General features: G+C 54.2%; 1 protein-coding gene across 1 annotated transcript in view; it reads left to right on the top strand.

The window, feature by feature from the left end:
* LOC104490613 (A disintegrin and metalloproteinase with thrombospondin motifs 3-like) overlaps window positions 1-7,096 on the top strand; it is a gene marked incomplete at both ends in the record, with an annotated part of 16,732 nt that overhangs the window by 3,812 nt on the left and 5,824 nt on the right. The gene's annotated exons all lie outside the window — the stretch shown is intronic.

The following is a 7,096-nucleotide window of genomic DNA, read 5'->3' as shown; positions in this document are numbered from 1 at the left end:
CCCTCAGGAAGATTGGGCGGTTCACGTCTACGAAGGGGTCGTTCTAGAAGCTGCGCTGGCCTGACGGTCGTTGCATGGTGTTTCGGGGCAGACTCAGGGACTGGCGTGGTGGACAAATCCTATGCTGAGAGGCTGGGCATCCACCGAGCGCACGTGCCGTGCATTAGGTCAGTCATGCGGTAAAGAACGCGAACAATACTTACCTTGTACTCCTTAAGTAGCAGGAGCGCTGGTGGAACACGACGGCAGCACCCGGGGAGATTAACATCTCGCACTCCCTGCTGAGAGGGCAGGCTACGCACAGCCCGACCTCCTCCGCTTCCCGTGCCGGGAGAAAGGGAATACTGGTGGCGGTCACATCCGAGCCCATCAGCCACTGTCGGTTCAGTGCATTTCCTTTGGGGTTGGGGGTGTTCAGGAGGGCACCTGGGTGGACACAGCTCCAGCCGGAGTCCTTACGGTGAAGGAGGCCCTTGGGTTGAGAGCCGTGTTGTCGCCGTAATCCTGGATGAAGTTCTTGTGTTGAGACAGCACATTAAGACAGTGAATTGGATTAAGTGGGATTAGATTAAGGAGCCCAGCAGCTTCGGCAGAGACTGCCATGTGGCTGACAAGCTGCTCGCGTTGCCTTTTCGCTTAGCTGAAGGGGCTGCCGTCTTCACAAACCCTTACAAACACGAGTGAGAAGACAGCAGAGAGCAAAGGGGTCCTAAGCGGAGGACAGGAGGTGAAGGACAGGCGGTTTTGTGGCTTCCTGCCCCTCTTTTCCGCAGCTCCCAGGAAAACCCCTCCGTGGGCACTTAGCCTAGCTGGTTGTCAGAGTCCTTCGGAGCTCTCAGCGAGCGAGCGTGGAAGAAACAAATAATCCCGAAGAGGGATGGGATCTCGGAGGTGGTTATTTTTGCCTCCTGCCACCTCCAAGGTTAGCAGGAGTAACGTGACATGAGCATTTCTGGCTTCCCTGTTGCTGTGCTCCGCGTTTCTCAGCCCAGCTAGAACATTTGATCCTCAGGGTATCCAGAAGATGTGAAGAGTGGGATAATGTGACTGAACAGAAACTGGAACAAGAGTGAGAAATTCTAGGGCCGTGTGTCTGTTGGAAGGATTTATTTTTGACTTCAAAGGAATTTAGATGCTCTCGGTGTGGCCGGGTGAGTTCTTCCCTTCTGGGAGAACCTCCGTGGAATCGCTGTGGTAGCAGTTCTCTCGCTGTGTAGCTTATAAAACACGTTTGATGCCGTCAGTAGCAGAAAAAGAACACTTGGCGTGTCACGAGTTCGCGAAAGACCTGGCGGTTGCAGTAGCAAAGTAAGATGTTGCTCGTGGTCTCTCCCTGAATCTAAACTGACTTTTAAAACCCAGAATACTTTTGTTTTGGAATAGTTGAGATAATCTCCTTCTGCAGTAGAAATCATCTGCGTGCCATCAGTGGTTTGCCAGTTGCTCTCTTTGTGTCTGCTAAATACCCCTTGAAAACATCCCTGTTGGCTTAAAAAAACCACGTGCGTGTGGCTGCGCTTGTCAGGGCACGAGGACACTCCTCCAGTCAAGCAGAAGTGGCTTCATCACCGTGTTTCGGAAAGCTGCTGCTGCCGCCGGTGTGTATTTCTGGTGTTGTTTTGGTCCAAATAGCAACGTTTGTTGTCGCAATATTTGTAGAGTTTATCAAATACCTGCCAGAGTTGCAGCCATCAAGCGGAAGGGTCCTCCGGAGGTTAGCGAGCACATGGTTCCTCGCAGGGTCTGGCCGCCCGGTGATGGGTGGCCGGTACCTGCTGCAGGTGCTGGTCCTTTGGGCTCCCTGTGGAAGTTGGGGTGGTGCGGCGGTAACGCAGAAGCTGCTGCAGCGCTGGGGAGGAGGAGCGCTGGTGAAAGCCTGCTGCTGCTTCTGGAGGTTTATCCGAGTGTCGTGCTGGTGCTCCTCAGCTGACAGTGAGAGCATCCACCGACTCCGGGGGCTTGAGAAGCCAAAGCCTGTGATCTCTGAGCAGAGACCACTGAAAGGAGACAAGCTCTTAAAAACTTGGAGCCGCACTTGGCAAAACTGTGGTTTCAGGAGCTAGACCCAGTGTGAGGAACCTTGACAGCTGGTCCTTGAAGACAGACCGACTGTCAGAATAAAGAAACGTGACCCTGCTCAGATCGCTCCTTTGCGACAGGTTGTTCCTCACTGACTTGTCACCCCGTTTTTCTAAGGACGTTGAGATGCAGAGAAATGGGGGGGGATGTTTACGGTCAGGGCTTTCACATGAGTTCCTGCCGGTATTTGGGGAGTTTTAGCGTATCCTGAGAGCCTGCTTTTGGTGGCCTGACGTGACAACCCCTAGCACAGACCCCCCGAAGGTGTAGGGTCTTGTGAGGACCAGCCTACCGCACTGTGTCTTCATTTCACCCGTCGTGAGAGGAAGCTGATGAGGGTTTCCTGCCCTCGGTGGTTCTGGCGTTCTTTTCATGCCTAATTATGGAGTGTCAGCGCGGGAGCCTGTACAGAGATGTGCGCTTTCCCTTGGCAAATACGTTCGAAATACAGGCTGGAGTATCTCAGACTAGAGACACTTGCACAACGACTTAGACCTTGGTTCACAAAAAGCCTTAAAAATACGCTTGTGAGGTTCAGGCGTGTGGTTAGGCGCACACCGGCATCTATGCACTTCCAGGGCATTTTGATTGGCTTCAAATGCTTTTTTATGACCATCGGGACTGAAGTGCTCAGGCTTTATCTCTCGTTCACGTCTTGGTCTGATGTATCGTTTCACCGTGATTCCCCCCAGCTGCCAGGACGATGTCACTCAAGGGAGAAACAGCTCTCTAGGAGCTGGTGGTGTTTTGGAGACAAAACACTTGAACTGCTGCTGAGCATCTGGTTGTAGCCCATGGGAAACTCGTGAGGAGGGTAATTCCAGCGTCCCAAAGAAGAATATTAGTAGGTTCTTAGATCCGCGCTCCCCTGCCCCGTTGCGTGCTTCCCACAGTAATTACATCCTCCCCGTGAACTCCCGTAACCTGCCGTGCCTCCTCTTACCCCTCACTTCTGCTGTGCTTGGCAGCCCCGCGGACTTATTAACTGGGCTTGATGGGTTGCAGCTGCCTCTTCGGAGAGACAGAGCCCATCTGGGAACCTCGGCCCGTCCTCCCTGCGTGGCCGAGCAGCCGTCGGTCGCTGTCAGGCTGGGCTTGGGCTCCGTCCCTGCCGCCTCTGTGTGACGCAGCGCTTCCTCGAGGCTCGTAAAGACTTTTCGGTTGTCGTAGTCCATAGTAAAAAGGGTTTCTCCAAGTTCAGAAGCTCCAGAGACTTGGGAAAATGCAGCACCGTTGCGTCACTTCTTCAGGCTGAAGGATGGTGGAGCATCCACGGAGGTCCCACCTCGGAGCGGGAGACCTCCCTGCTTTCTGCTTGGCGTATCAAGTAGGAAGTAGTAAAAAGGCTTATGCTCAGAGTTTCCACTTGGTTGTACGCTTTACATTTCCAGGGCTGCTTGAACCGCGAAGTCCTCCTCTGGAGTGATGGCTTTGCTGAGGGCTGCAGCTCCCTTGGTGCCAAGGGCTGCGTGGTCATAGGAAAAACTGAAGAGATGCGCAGAGAGTGCTCCTACGGGCTTAGCGCCGTCCAAAGTGGGCCAAGCTGTAAGGAGCTGCACAAGTTTCTTTCATAGCACGGAAATATGCCATCAGTTGGGGTGATAGGTTTTCCAGACGGAGAAGGATGTCACGTATTTTTAAACGGGGCACACAGAGGCCTGAAGAAATCCCTCCTGCAAGAGCTGTTCTTGCCCTGCCCCGTCCGCTGCTGCTTCCCTCAGCAAAAGGTGTTGGGAAGAATCCCGGGTAAGGAAAACCGGGGAGCGTGACCTGGTCTGGTGAAGTAAATAGAACAGATGACGTTTGTGGTCAGCGTCCATCCCACTGACGATACGCCAGAGCCCAGCTCCTGCCACGGCAGAAAGCGCTGGGGAGCATCGGCAGAGGGTCTGCAGGTCTCCTGGACCTTGGAGCGTGGATCAGGACCAAGAAAATCCCTTCGAGAAAAGGCATCACGGACAAATGTGAGGATTTTTTTTTCTCCTCCTCTCCGGGAGGTTCCCCAAGCGTGACTTGAGAGGGGGAAAAGGAAAGAGCAAGAACCGGGGCTGTAAGCTGACTTCAGGAACTCCTTGCTTAACACCGGGCTCTTCCTACCCGAGTAAACCCTGGGCTGCTGGAGCCGACGTGGCTCCCCCCGCGCCCCGGCCGGGCTTTGTGTGCGGCACCGCTGCCGTAGGCGGCTTTTGGAGAGCTGTTTTTCCGGGGGGCTCGGCAGTCTCATATATAAGCTGTCCAAAATTAAATGCTTCAAGCCCTTCTTCCTTTACGCCGTGGTGCAAGATCAGAAAAAAAAAGGGGCAAAAACACCCCTTTCTGCTGGCTCAGACCCAGCGAGCTTTAAACAAGCTGTTCTAAGAGCACGTGGAGTTGGGTTGGTGTGAGAAATGAGGTTTTCCTTCCTCAACAGCACGTCCATTCAGAGGTTAATCGTGTACTTAGGGATTTTTTCCACGTTATTAGCCAGTTAAAATATGTCTGCAGACACCCCTGAGCGCTGCGTGCGTTCGGCTTCGTGGTCCGCCCAGCGGCGCGGATTCAGGGTAACGTGGGTTTAGTCGGGGTGTAAACCTACTCGGTAATCGTCGTGTATCCGTCTTCAATGCCGAGGGCGGGAGTGAACCCCACCTGCTTTAATACGATCCCGGTACCCGCTGGGATCTCCCCAGCGTTGGAAGCCAAGCGCTGCATCGCCAGGGAGGAGTGGCAGCGAAACTTGAAAATAGCATTTATTGGGGGTTTTTAGTTTATTTTAAAATACTTTTCATGTGGCGTATTTGAAGGGAAGGAAGTCTGAGTAAAGCGCAGTATTTTTGGTCCCTGTCTGGAGGTGTTCTGTCTTCGAAAGCAGAATGACCCTGTTCTTGCCGTCCTCCTTGGCTTACTCTTCGTTTCGCTGGTGGAGCCGCCTCCCTCCAGAGGCCAGGAGGTGGTTGTGCTGTGAAAGGGACACTTGTTTATGGCTATGAATACGTGAAAATAAACATCCCTCGAGCGCCAGGTTGGACAGGTTCGAGTTGGTGTTCAACCAGCGCGTCCCTGCAGAACAGTTGTGGTTTTAAAGCCCTTCTCGGGCAAATCGGAAGGGAAAATAAGTTTCGCTAAGCGGCTGCTTTCCCTGGGTGCGTGGAGCACACCCACACTGGTGTCTGCGTGGGACGGGTGCTCTGCAGAGGGGAAGAAAAACCAGCCGAGTTGCCCTATTTCTGCGTGATCCCACAAAAACCTCCCTTGATTTCACCCTCGCGAGGCACTCGGTGGCATTCCGAGGCGGGAGTTCTGGCGAGCCCCGGAGGAGCAGGGGCGGGTGCGGGACACTTGCCGGTCCCCGGCGCAGGCAGCAATGGGTGTGATGGAGCTGGCACGGCTTGGTGCTGCCTTGGGTGTCACATCGGATTCAAACCCCACCCCGATACTGAGTGTCCTGATACGGGCACTTGTTTCTCGTAACCAGGTTGATGTGTAGCAGCGCGGTGCAGCTGAGCTCTGGTTTCACCGGTGTGGGTGTCCTGCGTGTCACTGTGCAGCAAACCAACCTCCACTGCCATTGGGTAGCGTGGGGCTGGCAGGGGAGGTGGCTCTGAGACTTGAGCTGCTTCTGCTGGGGGATGGTGGCCCTGGCCTGGACGTGCTCCTTTCCTGGTGGCCTTGGCAAGAGGTGCCCAGGGAAAGGCCTGATTTCGGGGTCCTGCGGGTTCCCCGTCGGATGGGTTTTGGGGCAAGGCAGTTTCCCGAGCTCTTCTCTCCTCAGCTACATCCCTCTGATGAAGGCGGAGGTGGAGTGGGCTCACGGGAAGCACTTGTAGACGCTTTTCGATAACTGCAAGGGAGCTTTGGGTATTTGTCTTAGAAGGTCTCCATTGATTCCCGGCTCAGGGGGGAGCTTTTAGTCAGGAACTAAAGGCAAGGATGAAAGTCGGATCGATCCCGTGTCTTTGGGCAGTCCTCTCATCCTTCAGTTAAAGAGAGATGAGACAACTGGCGCCAGACCCGGCCACTGCTGCCTCTTCCAGGCAGTTTTATCTGGGCTTTCTGCACGTCTCCTGCTGGGGCAGCAGCTGCGAACACGATGCCCTGCCTGGAAGTGCAAGCTCACAAAATGCTCCGTTTGGGGACTTAGAGCTACCCCAGGTTTGCTGGAAGGTGCACGGTGAAAAGAGGATGCAAAGGAGTCGCCCGAGCACCGGTCCTGGACTCTTTTTCCATCTTTCTGGGTCAGAGAGAATATTTGCAGGTGAATTAAGGCACTGCACGGCGTGTTGTGAGTTAGGGGGAGGCGAGTTTGGGATTTAAGCCGCGCTGGTTGTGCTGCTGCTGAGTAGGGAGGTGTTGTAATCAGCTCATCTTCTCCAGAAAGGGATTTAGGAGCAGGCAGCTGTGGAAAGGCTGCACGGCAACGCTCCGGCTCGTCATAAACCTGTCCCAGCGCTGATGGCCACCACTGCGAGACCTCGATTTAGTTCTGAGTCGGAAGAATGATTCTTGACGACAGAGCGTGCGTTTACGTGCAACTGCTGCCTTTTAAGCAGTATATTTAGGGGCTCGAGCTGCTATTTACGGGTCAGTGTAACCCTCTCCCCCGTTCGCTCTGTCTCCAGGAGCAGAAACAGTCGCTTTTTGATAGTTCTAGCCATAAACCCCAGATTGTGTGACTTGTGTGGACCCTTGATAACACGCACGGCGTATGAATTGGGCTCTCATTCGCCTATCGCGTGTGGTGGAGCGTGTGTCTCGGTAAAAGAAAGTAAACAGATACCGGAATAGCCCAGGCTCTCAAACCTTCATCCTTGTAACCCCTCTCAAAGTTCTTATTGACGGTGGAGTCAGGGCTGCGTGTCGCCGGGGAGCGGTACAGAAGCCATATTCAGCGACGCCTTTTTTGATGTTCCTTGTTTATTCAGGGCTGTACTCGCTCCTATCTGCAGTCCGACGTCAGAGCTGTGTGCTCTGGGGTTTGCAGAGGGGGTGAGGAGCACGACGGGCCAGAAAACGCCGCGCAGGGCAGAAAAGGGAAGAG

Source organism: Buceros rhinoceros, unplaced genomic scaffold (assembly GCF_000710305.1).
Source record: "Buceros rhinoceros silvestris isolate BGI_N320 unplaced genomic scaffold, ASM71030v1 scaffold17243, whole genome shotgun sequence".
In the NCBI taxonomy this organism is placed as follows: domain Eukaryota; kingdom Metazoa; phylum Chordata; class Aves; order Bucerotiformes; family Bucerotidae; genus Buceros; species Buceros rhinoceros.
Note: the sequence above shows the minus strand (reverse complement) of the source record. Positions and strands in the feature narration are given on the sequence as shown.